We start from the raw sequence: 27,227 nt of genomic DNA on the forward strand, positions 1-27,227 counted from the left end.
CGCTGCGCATCGCGCCGACAAAATGATGAGAACCTTCTGGAATCTCGCGGGGAAGGTATTTAATCGAGCAGCCGAGACGAAAGATGAGGAGAAGACGGAAAGTAGCGCCAGAGCGCGTAGGGTATACCGCCGTGTAGTCGGCGAAGGTTTTGCCCGTAGAGACAAAGCAGGAGACGAGGATGATTTCCACCTGAGGGGTGACGACTCGAGCTACAGGCAAGAGTGTGTGTTTACCACTATCGAGTGAAGACGCGTGGCAACAGCTGCGTGTGTGAAGCCGACGTTTTTCCGGCGAAGAAGTTGAAGCTTGGAGAGGGGCCAATTGAAGACGGGAGGTTTCCTGGAAGAGAAACTTCGGCGAGGTTTCCTGGAAGAGAAACTTTGGGGGCTGCGGAACAACGCGGGACTTTGAGTGAGTGATTCTCGGAAGAGTATCATCCAGACTTTTGTTCCAAGAACTTTGGACTGAATAGGTTTTCTATCTCTTTAGTCTTAAAGTGTCTTGGTTGTTCAATGCATGCGACTGCATTGTAGTGTGTATTGTTGCCTGTGTCCGTTGTTTCGAGTGTGGCTGATTGTACTGTGTAGTACGTTGTTTGATTGGTGACATATTGTACTCAACGATTGTGGAGTGTGCATACTTGTGTATTGTTTTCGATCTGCCATTATTGAGAATATAATTCTGTTTTGTTTATCAACTCTCGGCTCTGACTTATTCTTTGGGCCGGCCACAGCCAGCGTCCGCTGGCGCGCCAAAAAGGACCACTTCTAAATTGTCCACGCTTTCGTGGTGCGGTTCGGGGGGCCGATATTTCGGCCCTTGGAATTAGCCCAGCGATCGCCTCCCTAATTAACGGGACCTGTGTGACAGTTAATCTGGCGTCCGCGACTGGGACCTTTTGGTGCACAGTGTGTCCAAAGTAGTGAGAAATAGCCTCGAGTTGTTGATAGTGCTATCGAAACGATTTTGTGTGTTGCTCAGTGTTCTCGTTACCAAGTGCAGGAGAGTGTTCCGATAGACTGATTTAGGCAGATACTTTTTACACGTGGCAAGACTTTATTTGCGAGACAACATGGATCTCGGAAAGTTAGTTGCTCTTGGTGAGAAGATGGGTCCTTCTGGCGCCGAACTACGGAAATGGGTAAGCCAGAAGGAGAAAGAGGTGGTGGAGAGAGAGAGGTTGGAAGCTGGGAGAGCTAAGGAAGAAAAAGCAGCTGAGTTGGAACGAGATAGGTTTTGGCAGCTGAGAGGGCCAAGGAAAAAAAAGCAGCTGAGTTGGAAAGAGAAAGGCTGGCCGCTGAAATGGCGAAAGAAGAAAGAGAGGCAAAGGAGCGACAGCTGAAAGAAGAAAGAGAGCAGCAATTGAAGTTGGAGCTGGAGAGAGAGAGAAGTTGGCAGCCGAAAGGGCGAGAGAAGAAAGAGAAGCGAGGGAGCGACAGCTGAAGGAAGAACGAGAAGCGAGGGAGCGACAGCTGAAAGAAGAAAGAGAAGCGGAGATGGCTGAAAGGGAACGGCAGCGGCAGCACGAGATGGAACTCGAGCGGCTCCGTTTGCAACAGCGAAGTGAAACTCCCGTCCAAGCTAGAGTTGAAAGCAGCGAACGGGAAGGTCATGGCTTCCGCTTGAACCCAACCAAGCTGCTCGTAGCGTTTGATGAAAGGAAGGACGACCTTGACGCGTACCTTCACAGATTTGAGACGATTGCGAAAAGCCAGAATTGGCCGGAACATCAATGGGCAACTGCTTTGAGTACCTGCTTGAGTGGTGAAGCGCTCAGTGTGTACGGTAGGCTGACGCCGACCGATGCAGCCAACTATGCCAAGGTGAAAGCTGCTTTGCTGAAACGATTTAGATTTACTGTGGAAGGATTCCGGGACAGATTTTGGACAGGAAAGCCAGCTGATGGTGAGACGGCTACGCAGTATGCCGCCCGACTTTGCCATTATTTCGACAGATGGATTGAACTTTCAGGGACAGCGCAGGAGTACGATGAACTTAGAGAGCTCCTAATTAGAGAACAATTTCTTACTAGTTGCCACCCAAGCCTGTCGCTGTACTTGAAAGAGAGGAGAGCTAAGTCACCTAAAGACATGCTTGAATTAGCGGATCAATTCTTGGAAGCGCAAGGTGGCAATAATTTGGCCAAAGTCAAGAAGGAGTGCCCCGAAGATTCGAAGAAATCGGCTCCCGAAGAAAAGAAGCGTGCACCGGAGAGCATTCCGCGATGTTTTCTGTGTAACCGAGTGGGTCATCGCGCGAGCAACTGTCGTACTAACTTTACGAGCCCTACGGTAGTAAAATGTTTTAAGTGTGGTCAGACTGGGCACAAAGCGGACGCATGTCGAAACGGAGCGAGTCAAACTCACCAGGTATCCTGTGTGCAAGCGGCACCGAAATCCGGTAATAATGCCGTCACCGATGGATTCGTAGAGTTGAAAAATGGGGAGAAAATTCCTATTGCGGGTGCTGTAATGACAAAACAGCCAACCGGTGTTACGAAGGGAATGCCAACGCTGTCTGGAAAAGTTGCGGGCAAAAAGGTTACGGTGTTAAGAGATACCGGTAGCTCCACTGTTATCGTGCGAAGAAATTTGGTACGGGAAAGTGAGTTAACAGGTGAAACGAAACCAGTCTGCCTAATTGACAGTATGGTTCGGATGCTTCCCGAAGCAGAGATTGAGGTCGAAACCCCGTACTTCAGCGGGAAGGTTACTGCTCTATGCATGACGACCCCCCTGTACGACCTCGTCATCGGAAACATCGACGGGGCGCGAGCGCCGAATGATCCAGAACGATTGGGAGAAGACCCTAAGATAGAACCCTCGCCAACCCAGCGACCGCGAGATACAGTGGAGGAGCATCCCGTGACGGATCTCACTCGAGCCCAAGGTGAAGCCGCGGTGCAAGAGACAGTGAATGAGAAGATGATCGTGTTGAATGAGTTCACGGGCCGGGCAGCTGGACTTACGTCGGCACGACCTCAACCGACCGAATGTGTAAAGGTGACGCAGTCGGCCAGCCAGGCCCAATATCGTGACATGAACAAGCGGGTGAATAACCGGGCAGGATCGGTTGAGCGTCATGACCCGCTAGCAGTGTCGGAAGTGACAACGATGGCTGAGACGCCGCCTCAGATACCATCGTTGGAAAGGGCTCGCCGGAAAAGAACGAGCAAAAACAAGAAGAGGTCGAGCGAGCACCGCAAAAAAGGGTGCAAGCGCAGCTCGAAGTACTCAGGATAGGTGCTGAGGTCAAATCGGAATGCGTTTGTCTGTGTTGAGCCTCAATATGTTGTGTTAATGTTCGTGTTATCTTATTGTGTCACAACTGTATGTCGAGCGAGTCAAAATGTTTGTTATGGTGATGTGATGTGATGTATTGTACAATTGTTGTAAAGACAGAACTTTGTACGTTTGTATTGTCTGGAATATGTGATGGTGTGTTGCACTCATGTACCTGTGGTTATATTTCATGTGTTGTGAGATTGAATTACAATGTACAATTGTATTGAGTGATCTATTGTGAATGTGACGTGTCATGAGCGATGGACTATGTTACAGTCTTTGAGAGTGTGGGGACTGTTCGCGCTCGTTTGTGTGGTTTTGAATATTATGAGATAATATTCTTAAAGTGGGGGGCAGTGTCACAAAACAAGCGCCGCCAACTTCTCGCGAGGAAACGCTGGAGTGACGCCGCGAAGTCAACGATAAAAAAGGAAACAAAACAAACATCTAAAGGCTCCCCGGGCGCGCGACTCTCTCCCTCGGAAGCGTGGGTCCGCCGACGAACCTCCTCACCCCACATCAGCGGCCGAGCAAGCACTCGAAATTTCTAGATGGAAAGAGGCGTGGTGATACCGGGTTGAGTCATCCGTCGCGGACGGCCCTCGTATCCTCTCGACCTTTCCTCCAGCCTTCGCTGCGCATCGCGGCGACGAAATGATGAGAACCTTCTGGAATCTCGCGCGGAAGGTATTTAATCGAGCAGCCGAGACGAAAGATGAGGAGAAGACAGAAGTTAGCGCCAGAGTGCGTAGGGTATACCGCCGTGTAGTCGGCGAAGGTTTTGTCCGTAGAGACAAAGCAGGAGACAAGGATGATTTCCACCTGAGGGGTGACGACTCGAGCTACAGGCAAGAGTGTGTGTTTACCGCTATCGAGCGAAGACGCGTGGCAACAGCTGCGTGTGTGAAGAAGACGTTTTTCCAGCAAAGAAGTTGAAGCTTGGAGAGTGGCCAATTGAAGACGTGAGGTTTCCTAGAAGAAAAACTTCGGCGAGGTTTCCTGGAAGAGAAAGTTCGGGGGCTGCGGAACGACAACAACGCGGGACTTTGAGTGAGTGATTCTCGGAAGAGTATCATCCAGACTTTTGTTCAGAGAACTTTGGACTGAATAAGTTTTCTATCTCTTTAGTCTTTAAGTGTCTTGGTTGTTCAATGCATGCGACTGCATTGTAGTGTGTATTGTTGCCTTTGTCCATTGTTTCGAGTGTGGCTGATTGTACTGTGTAGTACATTGTTTGATTGGTGACATATTGTACTCAACTAGTGTGGAGTGTGCATACTTGTGTATTGTTTTCAATCTGCCATTATTGAGAATATAATTCTGTTTTGTTTATCAACTCTCGGCTCTGACTTGTTCTTTGGGCCACAGCCGGCGTCCGCTGGTGCGCCAAAAAGAACCACTTCTAAATTGTCCACGCTTTCGTGGTGTGGTTCGGGGGGCCGATACTTCGGCCATTGGAATTAGTCCGGTGATCGCCTCCCTAATTAACGGGACCTGTGACACCCCCCCCCTAGTTACGAGCCTGCATAAAACTTAGACGAAAACGTAAGTTGGTCAACGTGTGTTTGCGACGTATGATACGCGATAGCTGAGCAGGTATATATCTTCAAGCTCTTTTGGGGACATGATCATTTTCGTGTGACTTCGCATCGTGTTGTCCAGTGAATGATGCATGTACTAAAAGAGACGTGAGCTTGCCAAGCAGTCACCGTCGCGGCAGCTCACCTTGCATTGTTCTCAAGGCAGCGTGCGCCAGCTGGCCGTTTCGTTCGCGGACGCAGTGAGTGGTCGTGGGAGCGTACGAAGTCGTACCACAAATCCGTGTGCTCGAGGATATTGTTTCAGCTTTTTGGCGAGCTTAGCTACGTTTTTCCAAGCGGACAATGCAGGAAAAACCAACATACAAGCAGCGAATTGCTTTGTTTGCTGCCATGACGGTATAGAGTTTCTTTACGTTTACGCTTGCTGTCCTGCGTTCCATTTTGCGACCTTCGGGCAGTCACCGGGTGGCCGTGTAGCCAGTTTACGTCATTTCCGATCAGAACCGGATGCAGCGGTAGCTTTCGGGGAGCCCGCGGGTCTCCAGAACTACCACTGTCCCAGAACCAACCCAGGAATCCGAAAATCGAAGAGCCCCAGTGCTTGCCCCTGCGGCTGACGCTGCTTGAGCATGCGTATCACCGATACATGCGCGGCATGCCCCGACATGAATGGCAGCTGAATAAGACGGACTTCGCACGCGGAGACCGCATTGCAAGCGCTCAGAGCTGTCGGCCGCCTATAAGGCGTGCTTGGAGAGTGCACCTTTTTCTTTTTCGCACTGTCACGGCTGGCTCTTGCCGCATGGCCTTCTGCAGCCGCGGCTTTTCTGAATTTTTTAACGTCCCGCCTACAGGACGTGCGCTAGCCAGGACTTGATTCAAAAGTGTAAATAAGGAGAGAACTAGCAGAACAGACCAGTATTCTCCTGTCTATTCCAAAAACGATTAGGAACAGAAAATTATTCATCAAAGTATTACGGGATCGGCCATAAGTTAGCTGACTACCATTTTGAAGCATGTCGCCTAGGTGGGCATTTTCCTTTGCCCAGCGAGGACAATACAAAAGAAAATAATTTGATTGATATGTGTGGTTTAACGTCCCCAAACCACCGTATATTTATGAGAGACGCCATAGTGGAGGGTTCCGGAAATTTTGACCACCTGGGGTTCTTTGAAATGCACCCAAATCTGAGCACACGGGCCTACAAGATTTCCGCCTCTATCGGAAATGCAGCCGTCGCAGCCGCGATTCGAACCAATGACCTGCGGGTTAGCAGCCGAGTACCTTAGGCACTAGACCACCGCAGCGGGGCAATACAGAAGAAAAGAAATATTAATCAGCTGGAAATACAGATTTTTATAGAAAAATAGTTCACAAGTTGATCATATAATTTGACTGGGCGCAGCTGACCCGGCAGGATCAAGTTATTTCATCGTTAATGATTTTTTATGTGTGTGTATGTGAGCAGCTAAGAAAGTTTGAGCGTTCACGTCGTACATCATAACTAAGAAATTTGGAAATAACTTCTCAGTTTACAGTAGATATAATCAGAGCTATTTCATACGGAGTCTATAATTCTGTAATGGGAGCTACCTCCTGGTGACGCCGTGGTGCTAGACGTTCCTTCATTTGCTCCGGTGCCTCCGCATTACGTTTAACCTTCTGGTTGAGAGGCGCTATTAGGTAGTTCTGGCGCAGCTGCGCAACGAAGGCGCACAGCTTCGTTGCGCAGCTGACGAAGCTGTGCCAGTGCTTCGTCAGCTTCGAAGCACTTCGGAGCGCTTCGTCAGCTGCCAGCGAAGGCGCCAGCGCTTCTGCCCAACACCTCCTCAGCACGTTTGCCGCGGCTATGACGTCACTACTCTAAAATGAGCAGATTGGCGAGGAGCGTGGTGGTGGCTACCCGGTGCTAGCTGCGTTGTGTGTCACGTAACAGCTCTTCGCGTATGCTCAGCACGGCTCTTGATAAAGCATGCGAAACGGCTCAACTTTGGCCTATTTAGCTCCCAGTACGCTACGAATAGTGCAGCACCGCTGTTTCTTATTGAAGGTAAGCATGCAGTGATGGAAACTGGGTGTTTCGATGCGGTCGTCGCCATGGGTCGTTCACCTGGGCGCGTGCATCTAGGCACGCGTTCGCCGTGGCCGACCTCCGCTTTCGGCGGGAGTTTCTCAAGCGGCTTTGGCAGCGACTTCTCCAACTGCCTGTAGCCGCAAGTATCAGCTTCACTGGTCAACCATCTGTACGGAGTGCTTTCGCGGTGATTTTTTTATTCCTCTCTGGGCTGTGATACGTGACCACCAAAAAAATTCACCGCAGATGCTGGACGTCAGCTTTTGCATTCCTGGTGTCCTAGCCCAGCATAGCTAGGTTTTGTTTTATCTTGAGGAAAGGCCTATAGACCTTTTCAAATTTTCAGGACATGGGGCCGCTTTATTGAAATGCACCCCTTCCAACGTGCAATTTTGGCGCAATTTGTTTAGTTGCGCGTATTCGAATCGGTGCGTTATGCGTTGGTGTGAGATCACTGCTACAGCCAGTGTTCGCCAATTTTTCGTTTGCTTAGCCTGTTTTGTGAGACATTATCCCTGCAACTGACCGATCCGTCGCTTTCTAATCTGTTCACCGGCACGCATTGGCAACGTAAAAAATGAGCTCCACTTCTTTGAATGACTGTGTTAGGTCGCCTGTGCTATACTCGGCGACAACTTTTCTTGGGACAGAAGAAAAGCTATGGGGGTGGAGATTCTGCACATGTAGCACTACGCGAAGTAGTCCAATTTGGCGCGCGTCGCTTAACGCTATGCAAAGGGAAGGGGGAGCACCATCGTTTCATGTCGACGCAGACGCTGCCTAGCGTTTGAGATGCACGTATAAAGGCGGGACTTTCTAGCATGTTCAAAAACACGAAGCCACGACGAAAAAAATTAACGGAAATACAAATATTTTGTTGCTCTGAGCTGCGTCCTGTCTGAAATAGCTTCACGTAGAAAATAAAAAAAAGGTCTTTCATATTTCACCTTGAAAACACGGGCGATATTGTGATACTAAATTCAGTGGCGCAATGATGCACGCGTTTTTGCTCCATACCATTCGCTCTAATGCCAAGAAAAGTTGTCCCCGAGTATAGTAGCACCAGTGGAGTGCGTGGTTATGGACGCTGTTTTCCACAGCTGCTACTTCACGTTAGCTACAAGCTTGTGTTCATGCTTGAATTATAGCAAGAGGCACATTTGGTAAAAGTACTTTAGGTGATTATACAGCATCAGTTTTTGCATACATTTGCAGAAAATGGCAGCTAAAGCGGCCGGCTGCTTTCTCTAGACAAGTGTAACTCCCTTTGTATACCTTCGTTAGATATCCGTGATGCAGCTCAGGAACGTTGTTTTTGTTGCTTGTCTTGTTGCCGACTAAGTGCTGTGAACAGGACGCGATGATAGCGACACGTTGAGGTTCTTTTGATTTCCTGACGACACCCACTGCTTTCGCAATTTAGGCGACGACGGAAAGTGATGAAGCACGAACATATATACCTGCCCTCATCGCGTGGCGCATATGCTTCAGAGACACGATTTTACCAAGCTGTTCCTCTTGCGCTGATTGTTCGTGCACCCGTACATGGCACGTGATGATCAGATGGTCTGATCTTCGAATACGCACAATTTCCTTTCACGACAGTTATTTTTTATTAGATAGAGGTGCCTGTTACACATCCAAGCGTACCGTGTGTGCAGGTACGGCATGCGCAGCCCAAAGCACGATGGCAACACTGAGAAGAAAAAAATGCAACCTTTATTTTAAAGAAGAGGTCGGCTCTGGGCCGCAGTTTTGGGATATCGGAGGAAGATTAAGTGCAGAGCGTGAGCATATCAAAATAACAGCATGCAGTCCGCGTTCATCCGTTGCAGTAGTCGTTCTAAGAGTCACTATCACCCGAGTTGGTCGACCTGCTCTAGAGTATTCGAAACAGGCCACATGCACTAGCATACGTCGCTAGGGCTTTTAGGGTCGCAACTCCTTATAGCGACACCCGTTCGTCCCTCGTAGCCGTTGTATTATGTAACAAGTATAACATTTTGACCTCGAAGGTGGTGCCGGTGAGAGATTTATGCTGTGCGTTGTTGAACAATGAAAAATAGTGCTCAATGTACATGCCGATGGCTGCTAATAGGGAATAAGAGACAGAGGCATTCTGCTTTCAGTTAACGCGCGCGCTGCAATTTTTATTAGCAGCCATCGGCATGTTACATTGAGCACTATCTGACAAGGAAGGGTTGCTACGTTATAGTCGCTGTGTGTAACCTCCTTAGTTTTAGAAAGGTTTAGCGAGCGTTGAGCAACAGTGCCATGAATACAATGAACTATACATGAATGAACTCAAGGTGGTTAAAGGTGGGAAGTAGATACGAAGCGCAAGCCGTAAGAAAGTGTGTTTGTGCCACCTCTCGTTTAGTCCTTGGAATGTCCACTGGATGGCGGGGCTTCTATATGAGGAATATATGATGAAAAGATGCGAGATGGTGGTACTTGGAGTGTTGAATAGATGGACGAATGGACACAAAGACAGATGCATGGATGGACGCATAAATGGACGCAGGCACGGATGCATGGACGAACGCAGGGACGGACGCACGAAGAGACGCACGCACGGACGGGCGGATGGACGCATGGATGGTCACACAAGCGGACGCATGGACGGACGCAAGCTAGAACGAATGGACGGACGAATGCTTCGCCCCACTTTCCATTATTCACTCCGTGGATATGCTGCCAATTTTTTTGTGCTTCATCATTACATTGTAGCACACCACCTAAGCGTCTTACGTTGTCGCGACATACCGTGGACCGGTCGAGCCCTGCAGCTCACTGGTTCGAAAGTGCTCCTGCATGTGTACTATATCGGCGCCATGAGCCGGAATCTTTCTGTGACGTATACAAAGACATCACATGGTACCGGCTGTGTGATGTGATTTAGGCTGTTCGGACGTGGCTGTTCTCGCTTCGCACTCGTCGGTTGTTTGCATTAGCTGCGAAACGATCTAGAGTGTTTGCCAAATAAGATTTTTAGCGAGCCAACTTACGGTCAACGCCTGGCCATGCGACGGAGCACGTGCGCATGGTATAATGAACGCACTACGTGAAGACACGCTCTAGTAAAAGGTGAATTGTTTATTTTATTATTTGCATTGTTATGCAAATCTAGTAATCTGTAAAATGAAGCATTCTCAGATTGCGGAACATTTATGCTTACTGATCCAAGCGTGATGGCGCGCACCTGTCTCATGCTTTTGCGCTGAAAGTACGCGGCGAGGTGGTATGTTGTGTTGATCAGGGTTGACTACCCTGCAGGATTCACGGCAAAACCTTGCCCTATAGTTTTCAGAGTGGTGTCAAGTGGTCGAAGGAAACGGGGGGACGCTTAGGCATTGGTTAAATTCATTTACCTTTCATGAGAGTATCTAGAACTTTTTTGCAGCAAAAACAGTACTCTTCGCAACGGTGGTTTGATCGGGCTGCTACTGTCACGAGTATCACTGGATTATTACTTAATATACATGATTGATATGAAAGGTTTAACGTCCCAAAACCACCATATGATTATGAGAGACGCCGTAGTGGAGGGCTCCGGAAATTTCGACTACCTGGATTTCTTTAACGTGCACTCAAACCTGAGACACGGGCCTACCAAATTTCCACCTCCGTTGGAACTGCAGCCGCCGCAGCCGAAATTCGATCCTGTGACCAACGGGTCAACAGCCGAGTACCTTAGCCACTAGACCGCCACGGATTGGGGTGAGACCGCCTTCACAACGAATTCGTGAAGGGCAGAGCTTCGCCTCGATGATTTGGGCATCATTTTTTTTCTTTCATGGCGTGGTGCTCACACTTCTAGTTTTCTTTTTTTTCGCTATCTCTTTTCTATCGGTTTGACGGCGCCAGCGTCGTTCGTTCGCCGCGTGCGTGCTGTGCGTGCAGCGTATTCTGTCTGCGGTTCGCGGCATGCGCTGTCGTGAAGACGGCTACTCCCACAGCTACCTGAAGTCAGACGATGAGCTTAATGAAACGTCTTTGACTGCCAAGAACTATAGGTAAGCTGTGCGGACAATAAGAGACCTGAACAGGTCTTGTAAATGCAACGATGTATCGGTTGCTTCTCAATGTGTCGCTTTGCGCCTTGACGTAGCATTAAAAAACGCAGTAGTAATTTCAACCAGATACTCAACACGGCAAAACGGCATGTTTTCAGTTGTAGGGTTAGAGCTGCAGAAATGATGTCGCGTTTTGAAGATCGAATTATTGTTGTTCTGGTCATTGGTTCAGAGTTTTCACAGCACCAATTTACGTCTATTTGAGTGAAGCGTCGCTTTGAACTTCAAAAATTCTATAAATGTGATTAGAACTTGACTTTTATTTTTCGGTTTCAGTCATGATTAGATGCGTGCATGCAAGTTGAGTTGAGTTGAATGAACTTTAATTTTTCAATGGTTGTTGCTGTGCGCGATGATAGGCTGCCAGGGACACACCGTGTGAGGAACATCTTCTAATGTACTGGGCGACGGCCCTGGCCCACTGGACGGCCCACAATCGATCTTTGAGGGTGTCACGGAGGGCCATTTTCGGTGACCTCGCTTCTCGGCAATTAACGGGCGCCGTACTCCCCCACTGACCGTGGGAACGGGGGGCGCATGAAAGAGAGCCGAGACGTGCAGAATGGGGTGCTCTTCTTCGAACGTCGCCGCTGACGTTTGATCCTTTGTAACTGCGGCGGCGTCTGCAGGGTCGTGGAAGGCCGTGATGTACCCAGAACAAGGATTAGACCACGGGACGCACCGGCTGAGAGTCAAACAGTCTTACCGTTCCCAAGGGGAAAACCGTGGGAAAACCTCTGGTGGCCAAGTCGTATGACAACACCCCAACAGGTTGTCACTCTCGGTAGTTGAGGGTCCTCTCCTAATTAAAAAGGGGTGGGGTCAATATATTTTTGGGGCGGAGTTTCCATCAATGGAACGCGCATGATTGGACCCAAGTAGAGGTCTCTTGTCGCCAAAGAAGAGAGCGAGGAGACACGACGGGGATTTAAGCGCAGGATTTTAGCCTGCTAGTCAGACTAGTCGCTGACCAACATGGTGTAGAAACAGATCAACAAGTATCTCTTCTAGAAGTTTTCAGTGTGGCTTGTTATGCCTACGAGTCCACAGCGAACGTCCGTGCTTCTGAAATAGGCAATCTGTGTCAAGGCCAGCCCGCGAGCCGCCTGACGTGATCAACAACTCAACGGCGTCATCACGCCACAGCGCATTTCTGGCGCGCACGTGCAGTGAGTCATCTCAGCCGCGAGCCCGTCGAGTAAACAACCGGCGTCTTCCTGTCTGGCAGCTGACGCAATGCGCAGCGACGTCACTCGTCCTTGGGTGCCGCCACCTGCAGTGCAGCCTCTCCAGATTCGATGAGAAAGAAGGACGCGGCCGAGCGGCGACCTCATTGGAGGATTCTGACCTCGCGACCAGCGGCGCTTCTGGTTGGACATTTGGGTTGGACCCGGGGCATATAAAAAAGCCCTGCGGCGCGTCGAGAGCGGACCCCTTTGACAGCAGACCCATTTGAGAGTAGAGCTATGTGTTAGAGAGAAGCTCTTCGCGTCTCTGTCGGCCCCAGTGCCGAATTTGTAACGCCTCTGTATATATGCTGTACATAAACCTTGTTTAACTCACCGTCGTCTCGTTCTCGTCTATCAGCTCTGCGCAGAAGCAGTCGCGAGCTGAGAAACCTACGCTACCAAACGGCTGGTGACCTTCCCGGCGGAGTTCGAAGCAGTGGCGCCTTCGGGACCGTGTTGGCGTCGCCGTCTTTCGAAACAGTGGTTGCAGCGGTGAGATTTCGAGGCGCCCTTCGTAACGTTGTCGGAGGTGCGCGTCGCAACAGTGGTTGGCAGCTGCGGGATCGGCCGGCGTCAGCGACATCGATGCGGTGAGTGCCTGATGTTTTCCCCTCAGTTCACCAGACTACTCTAGCTCAGGTTGTAGTAGTTTAGAGAAGGGCTTTGTGAAGCATTGAAGTGAGCTTTGATCGTTTCAAGGAAAGTCTAAGTGCTTTGAAACCAAAGTTATTGCGGAGGGGTTAAATACGGGAGTGTGAAAAATTGCTTGCGCGTCTTGCTAGTTGACTTATAGTGGGTACGGCAAGTAAATTGTTAACAGGGGCAAACAGCAAGAGGCTAGTGTGAACGATGGAGAACCTTAAAGTGAAGGAACTCATCGAAATTTGTGAGGTACTCGGCATTACTTTGGGCCGTGCGAAACGAAAGCGAGCGATCCTTGAGATCATGAAGGATGAGGGAGTGTCGGCTGAGGAAGTCGATGAGGCCTGGGTGGATATCAAAGCACGCCGCGAGGAGGCTGAAAGGCGAGAAGCTCGCGAACTTGAAGAAGCTGAAAGGCGAGAAGCTCGCGAACGTGAACAAGCTAAAAGGCGAGAAGTTCGTGAAGAAGCTGAAAGGCGAGAAGCTCGCGAACGTGAAGAAGCCTAAAAACGAGAAGCTCGTGAAAAAGCTGAAAGGCGAGAAGCTCGCGAAGAAGCTGAAAGGCGAGAACGCCGCGAGGAAGCCGAGAGACAGGAGCGCCTCGAGTTGAAACGAATAGAATTGGCATTACTACAGTGTTCGCAGGCGCCTAGCGTAGCTTCTCCAACAGTTCAGGTCAGCGGTTATAGAATTCGGGACCAACTGCCACCGTTCGTAAAGGCGAGGACATGGCGAAGTATTTCGTCAAGTTTGAACACGTCTGTGAGCGAAACCCTTTGGAGCGGTCTTTTTGGGCGCAGAACCTGTTAGCTCTTCTTCCCGGCGAAGTGTCCGACGCGATAACTTGCTTGTCGAGGGAAGCGTTTGAGAGCTATGACGAGGTTAAGGAAGTGCTCTTGAGACGTTATAAGTTGTCACCCGAGGCTTTCAGGCAAAGGTTCCGGTATGCTAAAAAAGGGAATGAGTCGCACGTTGACTTCGCGTTTCGTCTTAAAGCCGATTTAATTGAATGGCTCAAGGGCGAAGGTGTTTATGACGACCGTGATAAAGTGGTGGAATGCGTTGCATTGGAGCAATTCTACCGCTGCATCGAGGAGGATGTCAAACTTTGGCTGCAGGACAAAATTGGTGAAGTACAGCTAAACAAGGCAGCAGAGTTAGCTGAGGAGTATTATACTCGCCGAAAGTTGCAGAGCAGGGCAGTGCGCGTGTAAAAGGATGAAAGGAAAGAGGGCTTTTCAAGGAAACCTGATGAACGGAAACCCGCTCCGCACCGTAATTTCAAGAAGGACCCGTTTCTTACGAAGGACACTGTAGGGGAAGGGCAAACGGAAGTGGAGAAATCGAGTGAGGTTTCTAAACAACGCACTGATACCACACGGGCGTTTGAATCACGGAAGCCGCTAATCTGCTACAACTGCAAAAAGGAAGGGCACATCGCGATAAACTGTAAGCAAAAGTTTGCTTTTGCAACAATCCGAGAATCGGAAAAGAACATGCGGTTGTTGGAGCCGTATATTCAAGAAATTAGTGTGAATGGGCAAACGTGTCGAGCACTTCGTGACTCAGCGGCAACCATGGATGTTGTCCATCCTTCATTGGTGTCTCCGGATGACTTTACAGGAGAATGTGCGTGGATCAGCCAAGTCGCCGAGGAGCAGAGTGCTTGCTTACCAATCGCCACTGTTGTCATTGAAGGCCCGTTCGGTAAGCTTCGCACCGAAGCGGCTTTGTCTGCCGCGCTTCCCGATCGTTTTCCTTATCTTTTCTCCAACAACTCAGAGCAGCTTCTCAAAGAGCAGAGTAAATCGTTCTTCCCAAACTTAGCCTACATGGCCCTCACGCGATCGCAAGCGCGGAAGCTTTCGCAGGCGCTTGATCTTGTTCAATGCGGTGAACTCTCAAGTGACCTTGTCGGTGGGTCGACGGAACCTCAGAGAGGAAATTTTCCGCGTGAGTCATGTGAGCAGTCACGCGAGCGGCCCGTTGCCGAAGCGACCGGCGCGGTTTTCGTAGCAAGGGGAGACGACATCGCGCCATCGAATCAGAGCGAGACGGCTGCAACGCTCTCGCCTGTAGCGGAAAGTTTGAGCGAGCTGTCGAGGATTGATCGAGAGACGCTCAGTCGAGAGCAGCGTGAGGACCTCTCGATAATAGCGCTAATGGAAAGCGTAAACTTGGGGAAAAAAAAGAATGTTTCTTTTTTTGAGAAAGAGGGAGCAGAAGTTTTGAGTTCTAGTGATGTAATCGAAAGGGGATAGGAGGTAACCTTGGAGCAGTTGAACCTAGAACCTAGGTTAAGTGAAGTCCAGAAGGAGGACCTGAGAAAGATAGTTTTGGTGTTTGAAGACGTGTTTTCGGACTGTCGAGGAAACACGACGGTGATCGAACACGATACGGAGCTAACTTGGGAGGAGCCAATCCCTAGCAAGCCGTATCGTTGGTCTCCTGTGGAACGTCGCAAGTATGAGCAGCTGTTGGTACCGCATAGGTATCGTCGCCTAAAAGTGGCTGGTAACTGAGATGGAGCATGATGCTCCAACAGCGCAACTTCGACGTTCGCTAAAAAAAAAAGAAAGCTAAGCGCTAATGCAGGCGCATTGAGCCGTGCGTTTAGTTAGTACCTTCTCTACCTTTCGGTTTCTCACTGGCAATTCGGGGCAAAATTTTGACCTCATCACGACCTGAGCTGAGCGCTCTCATCCAGATTGAGCTCAAGGAGCCAACTTTATGTTCTATTGTAATTCGTTACGTTGTTGTACGTGTAAAAAATTGAGCTCTCATTTTAAGAGTCTTGTGTCCCACATGTGCCTCTTGATGTAGAGGGAACGAAATTGCGAAAGACACGTAGCCAGGTATATGTTGTACTATACTTTGTCTGGTGGCCCCGCCGCGGTGGTCTAGTGGCTAAGGTACTCGGCTGCTGACCCGCAGGTCGCGGGATCGATTCCCGGCTGCGGCGGCTGCATTTCCGATGGAGGCGGAAATGTTGTAGGCCCGTGTGGTCAGATTTGGGTGCACGTTAAAGAACCCCAGGTGGTCAAGATTTCCGGAGCCCTCCACTACGGCGTCTCTCATAATCAAATAGTGGTTTTGGGACGTTAAACCCCACAAATAATCATCATATACTTTGTCTGGTGTTCTGTCGGGTGACCGAGGGCACTTGCTTGTGTCGTGTGTTGTCTGTTGTCGAACCGTTCTTGGCAAGTTGCAGAACCATCGACAAGTGCTGAAACCAAAGATTGTCAGAAGAGACGAGCGAAGCTGGTCGACAAGTTGTGGCGACAAGCCAGTGGAGCTGGGATCCGTCCTCAAGAATGGGATGTGTTTCCGGGACAGAGTCTGGAGCGGCATTCTCCACATGGCCCTGGAGGCGAACCTGGAGGGACCTGGCGAACGAGCGCGCCTGACATCCGAGCCACGTGGAAGCAGCTCGTCTTTCCGGCGCATTGTCTGGCGGCGGGGGTGCTGTTATGCCTGCGAGTCCACAGCGAACGTCCGTGCCTCTGAAAAAGGCAATCTGTGTCAAGGCCAGCCCGCGAGCCGCCTGACGCGATCAACAACTCAACGGCGTCATCACGCCACGGCGCCTTTCTGGCGCGCACGTGCAGTGAGTCATCTCAGCCGCGAACCCGTCGAGTAAACAACCGGCGTCTTCCTGTCTGGCGGCTGACGCAATGCGCAGCGACGTCACTCGTCCTTGGGTGCAGCCACCTGCAGCGCAGCCTCTCCAGATTCGATGAGAAAGAAGGACGCGGCCCAGCGGCGACCTCATTGGAGGATTCTGACCTCGCGACCAGCGGCGCTTCTGGTTGGACATTTGGGTTGGACCCGGCGCATATAAAAGAAGCCTTGCGGCGCATCGAGAGTGGACCCTTTTGACAGCAGACCCATTTGAGAGTAGAGCTATGTGTTAGAGAGAAGCTCTTCGCGTCTCTTCGGCCCCAGTGCCGAATTTGTAACGCCTCTGTATATATGCTGTACATAAACCTTGTTTAACTCACCATCGTCTCGTCCGCTCGTCTATCAGCTCTGCGCAGAAGCAGTCGCGAGCTGAGAAACCTACGCTACCAAACGGCTGGTGACCTTCCCGGCGGAGTTCGAAGCAGTGGCGCCTTCGTGACCGTGTTGGCGTCGCCGTCTTTCGAAACAGTGGTTGCAGCGGTGAGATTTCGAGGCGCCCTTCGTAACGTCGTCGGAGGCGTGCGTCCCAACAGGCTCTGTATCGGCTGGCCACCTAAACTTAGCCGTTCGTCTAGTTGTGACGCGATATTAACGTCTGCAACGTAGACATCGGGACTTCGCCTCCAGTTAGCTCAAGCTGCCCGAAGTCACCTGCAAGCACTAGCCTCCCGGAGCCACCAGCGTTGCAACACCGCCGACATCGCAGTCGTGCCAGAACTCTCTTCGACTTCTCGCGTCCGATCGTCGGGGACGCAACGCTGCCGGTCATCACACGTATGCCTTCACCTGTTTATATCTTCAAACTTTCTCCTCCGTACAGTGGCGTAACTAGGGGGGGGCAAGGGGGTACAAGTGCCCCGGGCGCCACTAGGGAGGGGGCGCCAAGCCGAGTCCTCGGGTTGGCGCCCCCTGGAAAGGTTGTCAATGTTTTTTTCCGTAAAACCGCCTGGAAGGGGGGAGGGGCGAGGTTGTAATGTACGACTGGAAGTGGGGATGGTGGTGAAGGAAAGGGTTGCCGCAATGGCTTTTGCATCGGGAAAAGGATCCTCTATTTTCATTTTGCTGCGCTACCTCCGTGCCTTCCCATGACCCTCGGCTAAGCTTTGTTTTGTGCTCCGCAGCACTGGGTTAGATGAGTTTCAGCGAACCCCACCAGCCTCCCAAACCACTTACTGAAAGCTTCCCTGAAACCAACCACGTACGTAAACAAAATAAAATAAAAAAGTTCGAATGCACCTTTTTTGAGTAAGAACAGAAAACTCCAACGAAATAGCCGATCGTCCAACGACTAATCGTCCACGCAGCGGCGGAAGGAAGGGCGAATATAATCCGTGACCTCGGCACCAAAGGCTAAACAAAGGCGTTTATTCGCAGAGTTCTCTGGAGGAAAGACGGAGAAAGCGTGACACGACGGCGACGTTTGTTGATTCCCTGCATCGCGGGCGCCAGCAAAGCAATAGAAGGGCGGGGGTCAACGTTTCCCACATGCCATCCACCGCCATGGGCAGGTTCATCCTTTGGCCCAAAGAACACGCACCTGCGAAAAAAGCGCAGAGCGTAGTGTACCCGACAGCATGTGCCGACTGCCCCGCTTCGTACGTTGGAGAAACCAAGAACTTCCCTGAAAGAATGCGGCCGCACAAGGATGACCTCCATCAATGGAACAGCGAACGGAGCGAAACGGCAGAACACTCCGACCAGTTTAACCCCCATACCAGACCCGAGGGCGCGGTGTCTAGCTGGTTGCTTTGTTTTGTACTCACCCTGCATTCCTTGGGATGCACAAATAGCGCGAAAGCTTAGGTACGAGAAACTTGGGCCTGGGAAGCGCCCGTGCCGTCAAGATTTTTGCAGTGTGGACTGGAAGAGAACAATGACGGGTAAGGGACTTCCGGAAGTTTGAATAAAAAAAGAAAAATACTATACAAAAACGCGGGCGTAGCTCATCGAAATCAGAACTGGTGGCCCTTGGCCTCCGAAATGGCCCGCCGCGCGCCAGTAGGCAATCGCGGAAGCCTACATTAGCGCTTTTAATGGGGGGGGGGGCTGTAGTAATAATTATTATTAATAATAATATTATTATTATTAATAATAATAATATTATTATTAATAGGAGCTGTAGTAATAATTATTATTAATAATAATATTATTATTATTAATAATATAATAATAATATTATTATTAATAATAATAATAATAATAATAACAAACATTATCACGGGCATAATGAGGGGCGCGGAAATATATTTGCCCTGGGCGCCGTCCTATCTAGTTACGCCACTGCCTCCGTAGTTCTATTGTTGTGAGTTTGTGTAGTTTGTAATAGTTCTCTCTCGTAAGCTGATTTACTGTTTTGTATATATATTTTTTAGTTGTATCAAGTGTTGATGTATTTTGTTAGTTGTATTGAAGTGTTGTACTAGATCCCGTGTGCTGCAATATTACTAGAGTAAAGTTTGTTTTGTTTTCTCACGTCTATGATCTCTTCACTGTCTCTGCTTGCCTACGGAACGAACTAACCTGCTGTCATTCCCGTCGCCGACTTCGCGCCGGTGACGCTAGAGTGGCAGCTTGTAACAGAGAGCCTCGCTGAGAAGGGCGGCTTTTTATTGCTCAGCAAGGCGCTCCACTTCAGAGGGTCCCTCAATTGACGTAGTCCTTTCTCGCGGCCTATTTTCGTTTCTTGCGCATTGACAAAATATATGTGCCATGTCGGCCCGTGCGTGCGCGCTCCAAGGGCAGCCAGGCGACGGGCACAGCGTGGGCCACAGGCGGTGGAGATGGTAGGGGTTTGTGAACGTGCCCGCCTGCAGCCTTCTTAGGTCCACCACCTGCGGCCTGTCCAGGTGCACGTGGGGTGGCAGAAATTTCCTCCAGTCTTTCCTATAGTGCCCAAGGACGTCGTGGTACGTGGCAGAGAACTTTTCTGCATAGCAGTCGACGCACCTCTGTTGCCTTACTTCTGCACCGATTTCAGTTGCCGCAACAACGGTGGTGGGGTGGGGTGGTAGTGGGAATTTCGGTGGTGGCGCTGCCTGTGGCCAACGCCTTGCCTCCACCGGTGCTCCTCCTAACCACTGTGGTAGCTGCGTCGCGGCGGCTAAGTTGCCTCGCGACGAGGTTGACGTGCTCGTTATGGCTGAGCGGGATGCCGTTGAGTCTTTGGCTGTTGGCAGTGCGGCTGCTGGTCTTACGGCTGCGTGTGTTAATATTTGCAATGTCGCCCATGTGCGAGGGAAACTACTCGAGGGCCTCGTCAGTAATCTTCCCTGACGCGAAGTACCCAGCCCTGGCGTTAAGCATGCGAGCCACCTCCTCGAACACCCAGCCTTTATTACAGCTCCAAATCGCTAATTTATAATCAATAATATTAAGGGTGTCGTCCGCACCACTGAAGAATACTGCTAAATATATGGCCATCTCTTCTCCAGCTTCGGCTGATGGGAGCGGATGCAATGACCAGAACCTTTCCCGTTGTATCCAGGACCACCATGAAGAAAGCAGGTGCCGCCGTTGTTGACAGGACTAGCTGTTGATGTTGCCGCTGAGCTGTCTTTGCATGCAAGCTAATCGTGATTTCAAAAACAAAAAAAGACTGCCCCTAGGCTCTCGAGATAAATTCTTTGCAGTCTTGGAATAGCTCCGTTTGGTTGTTTGTTTTGTACGCATCTGTGCATTTATTTTCTTTGAACATTGAAAACGTCATCGTGCATGACGCGAGACACCATATGTGCAACCGGGCTGCACTCCATGCTGGGACACGGCCGTGTGTGACATCGGTCGTCCTGATAAAAGTGTGAATTAGATATTTAAAGCAGGGTACATGCCTGATGTGTAATTCTGTATAACAGATGCTGATGTGTCACCACCGAGCTTTTTGTCGTATTACAGTGCAGGTCCTGGTTGAAATTACTTCTGCGTTTTTGTATTCTAAATCAAAGCGCACAGAGACACATAAAGAAGGCATTCATACAATCTTATATTTAGACTTCTTCAGGTCGCTCTATGTCCGCACAGAGTCGTCTTACTTAAGGCAGCCGTGGGAGTACCCATCCTCATGACGATGTAACCCTTGGAGGTACTTTTCTATCCCATTCTTTTGGTCTGAAGGCTCGTGCACTGTTGCATCACACCTCCGGCCACAAGGAAATTACATTGCGCACGCCGCGAACAGAAAAGGCCGAAAGAATAGAGCAGAACAAGCCGCATTCACCGCACGCACGCAGCAAACAAATTGCGCTTGCTCTATCGAAGAGAAATAGAGAGGGAAAGAGAGAGCAAAAAAAAAAAACACGAGAATTGTGCGCACCGCGCCGCAACGCAGGGAAAACATGATGCCTACGTCATGAAAGCGAAGCTCCGGCCTGAACGGATTTGTGAGAACAGTCTCGCCCGACCACCACGCCGGGGCGCGCGAGCCGATTTTCGATGCGCCGAGCAGCCGCCGCTATCTCTGAGACGAGCTGGAAAATCAAAACTTTTAAACGCGAATGTATTTATTCGTCCGTCCGGAAATATACACTGCCCTCTCCCATAGCACCAGATGCTGGCGCACGCGCTTATATTTGCCCCTAGCAATCAGAGCGCCCCCCACCCCCCCTGCTTAGTTTGAACGTGACTTTCCGCCGCCTCAATGCAGTGCGCTTGAGTCGCATTTGTAGCGTTTGTGCTGCACAGCCAGAAAACAGCGCGATCTCTACGCGTTTGTGCTGTATTGAAGGCGGTGGAACAGCCCTGAGGTGATTACGAACGCATGTAGGAAGCGTTCGTTGAAACAGGCGCTCAAAAGTGAGATACTTGAGGCGCGTCGATGAGTTGTCCAGCGAGTGTTTTATTATTTAACCGTGCAAGCTAGCCACTAGAATTGTAAACGCCTATCGCGTTTTTCGTGACAGAAAAACGCCACGCCTGTCAAACGGAGTGAAAAAAAAAAAAGAAAACATTATTCTTCGAACGATGGGTTCTGACATGCGAAACGCCGTTATGAAAACTACTCAAGACATTCGCATTTCCTCACCATTCCCTATGGGAAGCTTGGGTCATTTTTTGTGCTGATTAAAAGCAAACATGCTGCTATACTCGCTTGTATTGCCTGTGTGTGATTCGCAGACTTATTACGGCTCGTCCAACACCTGCTAACAATCGCCGGGTTGGCGCTTTTTGTCGCTGGAGGTGGATGTTGCGGGGTTTGAGCTATTTCTATGCGGGGTGATAAGAAGAGGACGACGATGTGTTGGTGTTCGAAACATACAACAGCCTGCATCGATCCCTGCTCAGATATACTCCTTCTTTGACTTTTGGCGTGTTTTTCTATACAATTTTTCAGTACAAAATTACTTTGTGTTTGTAAAACCATAGGCCTTTTACTTAAAGATCCTGCTGCCCGGTTCTTAGCCGATATCCCTTTGTGGGTGTGCGCCAGAGTTGCAAGAATCATCATCATCATTATCCTAACAGCCGCCATCTTGACTGATGGACTATTTTTCAAAAGTAAAGTAGTAAATACATCCACAGCAATATTGTGCATCTACAATAAAGTTTCAGCTTTGCACTTCATGTTTAGTCCACTGAATGCAAGAGAGCAACGGTGCGAATAGGCCGGATAATCACCATGGGTAGGCTGTTTTCCTCTTTCGATACCGTAATTTCGGTGCACGGAACATAAAGTAACAGTGAAATGTTATTTTTTCTTGCTATTCAGCCAGCAGAAGCGCCTCCGAATAATTCTTAGCCCGTGTGCGTCATGATAGGTGAGGACGAGTATCGTTCGCCGCAGCACCGGTCAACCGACTGCGACCATATCGAACAAAACTTGGCTAAAGATGAGGTTACCGCGGGCAAAAATCAAACAGGATCCGACCATTCGAGCAATAAATCGCCTTACAGTGTCCAGCAACTTTACAATTCCTGACTCAGCAAGCTCCGGCGAGCACAGCGGGCCACGTACTGCGTTTCGATAGTTGAGACCGTCATGCCCGAGAACCACTCACCGCCGTCCTCGCATTGGGAGCCGTATGCACTGCCGTTCTCGTCATGGGATATAGCCTTCCATCCCTGAGACACGCAACAGCACAGTGGCAAAGGAAAACAGAGAAGCTGCGGCGCCAGCCATTTTCGGAGAAGTGGTCGCGAGCTTCGAAAAATACCGCTTTCGACCGCAGGTGATATGAACTGAACTCCCGTGAAGACCAACGCTCATGGTAGGCTTCTAACGCACTGCATCGTCTTTGAAGTGCAACAGCTTCATAAAAACGCACATTAGGAACTCTAGCTCGCTCTCAACAACGCGGTCACATGCGTGGCGATTCTCACGACGGCGTCACCAAGGAACCCCAAAGCCCCTGCAAAGGAACGTGACTGCTGCTGCCCTTATCGTTCTGCAGTTCGGATTGCGAGGGCCTCTTCGGGAGCATGGCATCACGCAGTCAGCCGTGGCAAGCCAAGTTTTGAAGCTAGCAGTAGTGTCTGCCCAACACGTGACATTTTTCGGAAATATCACGCAAGCAACAAGACTTGCCGAGACTTCGGGGTATGGGGCCCTGCAGCTTTTATTTACATTGCATTATATTTTTATTGAAGAGTGCTGCTTCGGCGCAGCTGGTCGGCTTCGGATTGCATGCAGTACAAGTATTCGCTAAAGGGTTGCATGTCCGCCCCTCAGTAAATACTAAACCGTAGACTTTGAGCCCCCCCCCCCCCCCCTAGGTAGTTAGGCCCCTCTCTTCTTTCCTCCCCCACGTGCGCACGCTGATGCCATGGTGCATGGCACTTGCAAGTTTTGATAAAATAACGTCAAGTGTTTCTCACAGCAAGTTCAAATTGAAGCCACACGCGCAACATGACGGAAATAACGGTAGTATTCCGGCACAAACGATCTGAAAAAAGAAAGAAAAGTGACCTTTCTTGGTCGTCTCGGCACTTACAGTTGAAGAGTGCTTTGGTGATCGAGTGGACGTTGAGCTTCCATCGCGAGCTAGGGAAACTCTAGTCACTCAAACCTTCCCCTTCGGCGTGGATCGCGTGACCAGAGGCCGTTAGGACCAAATAGCTTGCCCGTACGTGAAGCTGAGCTCCAGCTGCGAGCGCCGCTCCACGCTCATCCATCGATGGGCCGCATCTTCCACGGCTGTGACAAATGTCGGGAAAACCAGCGTCGCGTACAGCGGGAGCCGCGCCGTGACAGACCGCCGGTGGGAGTCGGGCTCCTACAGGCAGTTGGAGCGTTGAAAGGTGTCACCTTATAAGAGATGAACAAATCAGCTTTTACGGAAGTTTGAACAAACCTAATATGAGCCGTTTTTATTACTTGTTTTTTTGTGCTCTAATGGAATGTGTTCACGGTACTGAGCTTAGAGCTAGATTCTTCCGATGGCCCTGGAGGCGAACTTGCAGAGACCTTGCGAACGAGCGCGCCCGACATCCGAGCCATGTGAAAGCAGCTCGTCGTTCCATTGCATTGTCTGCCCCGCTACGGTGGTCTAGTGGCTAAGGTACTCGGCGGCTGACCCGCAGGTCACGGGATCAAATCACGGCTGTGGCGGCTGCATTTCCGATGCAGGCGGAAATGTTGTAGGCCCGTGTACCCAGATTTGGGTGCACGTTAAAGAACCCCAGGTGGTCAAAATTTCCGGAGCCCTCCACTACGGCCTCTCTCATAATCAAATAGTGGTTTTGGGACGTTAAACTCCACAAGTCAATCAATAAATCCTTTGCTTTGTCTGGTGGCGGGGGTGCTGTTACGCCTGGGAGTCCACACCGAACGTCAATGCCTCCGCAAATGCAATCAGTGTCAAGGCCAGCGATCGAGCCCGCCTTACGCGATTAACTCAACGACGTCATCAAGCGGCAATGCCGGTCTGTCTTACGCAACTCACAGTGAGCTCTCTCAGCACACGAGCCCGATGAAGCAATCGGCGCCTTCCAGTCTGGTGTGTCTCTTACACAATGCGTGGCAACATCACTCGTCCTTGGGTGCAACCCCGCGCAGCGGCTCCGGATTTGATGATCATGACGCAGCCCAGCGGTGGGTCCCCATTGGAGGATTCTGTCATCACGGCCAGCGGCGCTTCTGATTGGACGTTGGCGACGAGAAAGATCCACCTGGTGCCTATAAAAAAAGTCAAGCGGCGCTTCGCCAGCAGTTGACCTAATCGTCAAAGAGAAGCCAACGCATGCGTGCTAGAGAAGACAAGAGTGGCGATGTGGGCTTGTTGGTGCTCTGTCTTCTCAGTCTATTTTTTTTCTGTCTTCATTTTTTTGCCTCGCGCTACATAAATTTATTTAGAGAAGATATATCGGCTCTTCGAGTGCCTAAGCTCTGGGCCCATGTGCCGAATACGTAACGCCTATATTTCTATGCTGTACATAAACTTTGCCTTAACGCACCGTCCTTTCGTCCGCTCTTCTATCAGCTCTGCGCAGAAGCAGTCGTGAGCTGAGTAACACACGATACCAAACAGCTGGTGACCTTGGCGGCGGAGTTCGGAGCAGTGGCGCCTTCGGGACCGTGATGGCGTCACGCCTTCGTAACACCGGTCAGGCCCACGACTTCGTCGCGCTGGCATTTTAATCGCCGAGAACGCTACGGAACACGTTTCACTCCCGCAGAACAAGCGGGGTCTCAGGATGGGAAGACAGCAACAGAGAGCACACCAGCGTACGGGTATCTACTGCACGGCAGAGAGCTCGAATGTCTCTCTACGTTTACATGTAGCAATGGCACACTTTCTTAAAACGAAAGCGACGTGCATATCCCCTTGTTTGAAGAAGCCGATTTAAATCACATGAATAAAACTGCGTGTGGATTTCAGACAAGGTAGGTCCGAAGTCGGAGCTATATGTTTTGTAGTCAAATGTATTGGGGTTTCGGGACTTACTGAAACATATTGTCCAACCACACAGCCCTCTGGGTTGGATCACAATCCATGTTGATCTGTACAACTTTTGGCATCAGCCCATACGTCCCCTTTATTATTTATTTATTTATTTAGTACCCACAGCGCCAGAGGCATTACAGTGGGGGACACACTGTAATGTATAGCGACACAGAAAATACGTGGAACGAACTGTTTTGGGAACATCGCATTATGTGTAAGAAATTATTAGTTGGAGCTGCGGTATCAATGCGAAGGAACGCAAACCCCGCCAAGGATAGTTGAATCTGATCACCCAGCGCAGTGTAAATCGTAAATCATCGGGGAAGGTCTTCATTCCACGTCAAACGTAAAAGAAAGTTGATGGTTAAATCTCCCATGAATGAACACGATTATAATTTGAAAACAGGTAAGAATGCTTGAAACAATGAGAGAAGAAAATTAAAAAAAAACGCGGTTTGCACTGAAGTCGGACAACAATGACACTGCGTCATAAAACCCACATCGTAGGGCTGTTTAACAACCACCGTAGACAGCGACATGAATTTTTGCAGCATTCCATTAAAAAAAGGTAAAGCGAAACATTCAAATAAGAGAATTCGAACTTATGACCTGTGAGACGACCGCTTCTCGAACTGCGCGACAAGCCATTACGCCACCAGTACAGCTAGATGGTGGTGTCTAAAGCGACTACAAATTCACGGCAATGGACCCCCTCATTTTCCCCATTACACTACATTGACAGGCGCCCTCACCGGAGTCATTGCTTTACGATAAATGGGCCTTCGCTATAGCTGCATCGCTATTATGACGGGCCCCGTCACGGTAACGATTTCACTTCGGTGACGGGCCCTCCCACTTGAACGATGGTACTGCGCTGATGGGCCCCGTCACTGTAGGCACGATTACACTACGCTGACAGGCCCCCTCTCTCGAAAGATAGTGCTGCGTTAAGGGGCCCCGTCACCATAGTCACTGCCATAAATAAAAACACCAAGGACATATTGCGATTTGAACCTGGGTTACTGCTTGCCAGCCCAGTATTCTACCGCAGAGCAACACCAGTGCCTGGAACGTAGTTGCAAACTAGCCTTGGGCAGCCTTGAAGTCGGGAGAGGAACCGCGTTAATATTAGTAATAAAGCGTTTCAGAACAGCGAAGGAACAACGCGGCATCGCACAAAGTAAATTATTGCGTAATGAGTGCGTCATCAACTGCCATCACAGAAACTTCTTGTTCATCTACTAACTGTGACGTATACATACTTCTGGGGATTAATTAGTGGTTTTAGCAAATAGTACGAAATTTTAGAGCAATTTAGGTTATATAGTAGAAAGTTTTAGGCATAATTCTTCCTCTTCTTCAGGCACAGCATGAACAAACAAATTCCTTGCAAGTATACCTAGTGGGTACCACGTTTCAGCGAAGAATGGCGACGGACGGTCTAGTGAATGCCTCTCTACTATGCAAAAATTATGATGATTTATGGCGTAGTGGGTATCCTGCAAGTGCGCTTGTAGCACTTACCCAAATAGTTTTTCGCAAAGGCTCCGAAAGACCGCTCTTCCAGCTTTCGCTGTGACTGTGCTGACCTGGTGCCTTGTTGCTCCTCTCTTTGTTTCTTTATCTCTTTTCGAGTTTCTAAAATATTTTTAACTTATCTTTATTGATTTCTACGATTATTAGGGCATTCGAAGAACAAGAGGAAGAAGACTTCTCTCGGGGCAAGCACATGCCTTTCAAATTTCTAACTACTCATTCTTGGCCAATCCCCATAAGTGGGTACGTGTCATTATCTTTGAAGGACAAACAAACAAATAAA

This window comes from Rhipicephalus microplus, chromosome X (assembly GCF_043290135.1).
Source record: "Rhipicephalus microplus isolate Deutch F79 chromosome X, USDA_Rmic, whole genome shotgun sequence".
NCBI classification, from domain to species: Eukaryota; Metazoa; Arthropoda; class Arachnida; order Ixodida; family Ixodidae; genus Rhipicephalus; species Rhipicephalus microplus.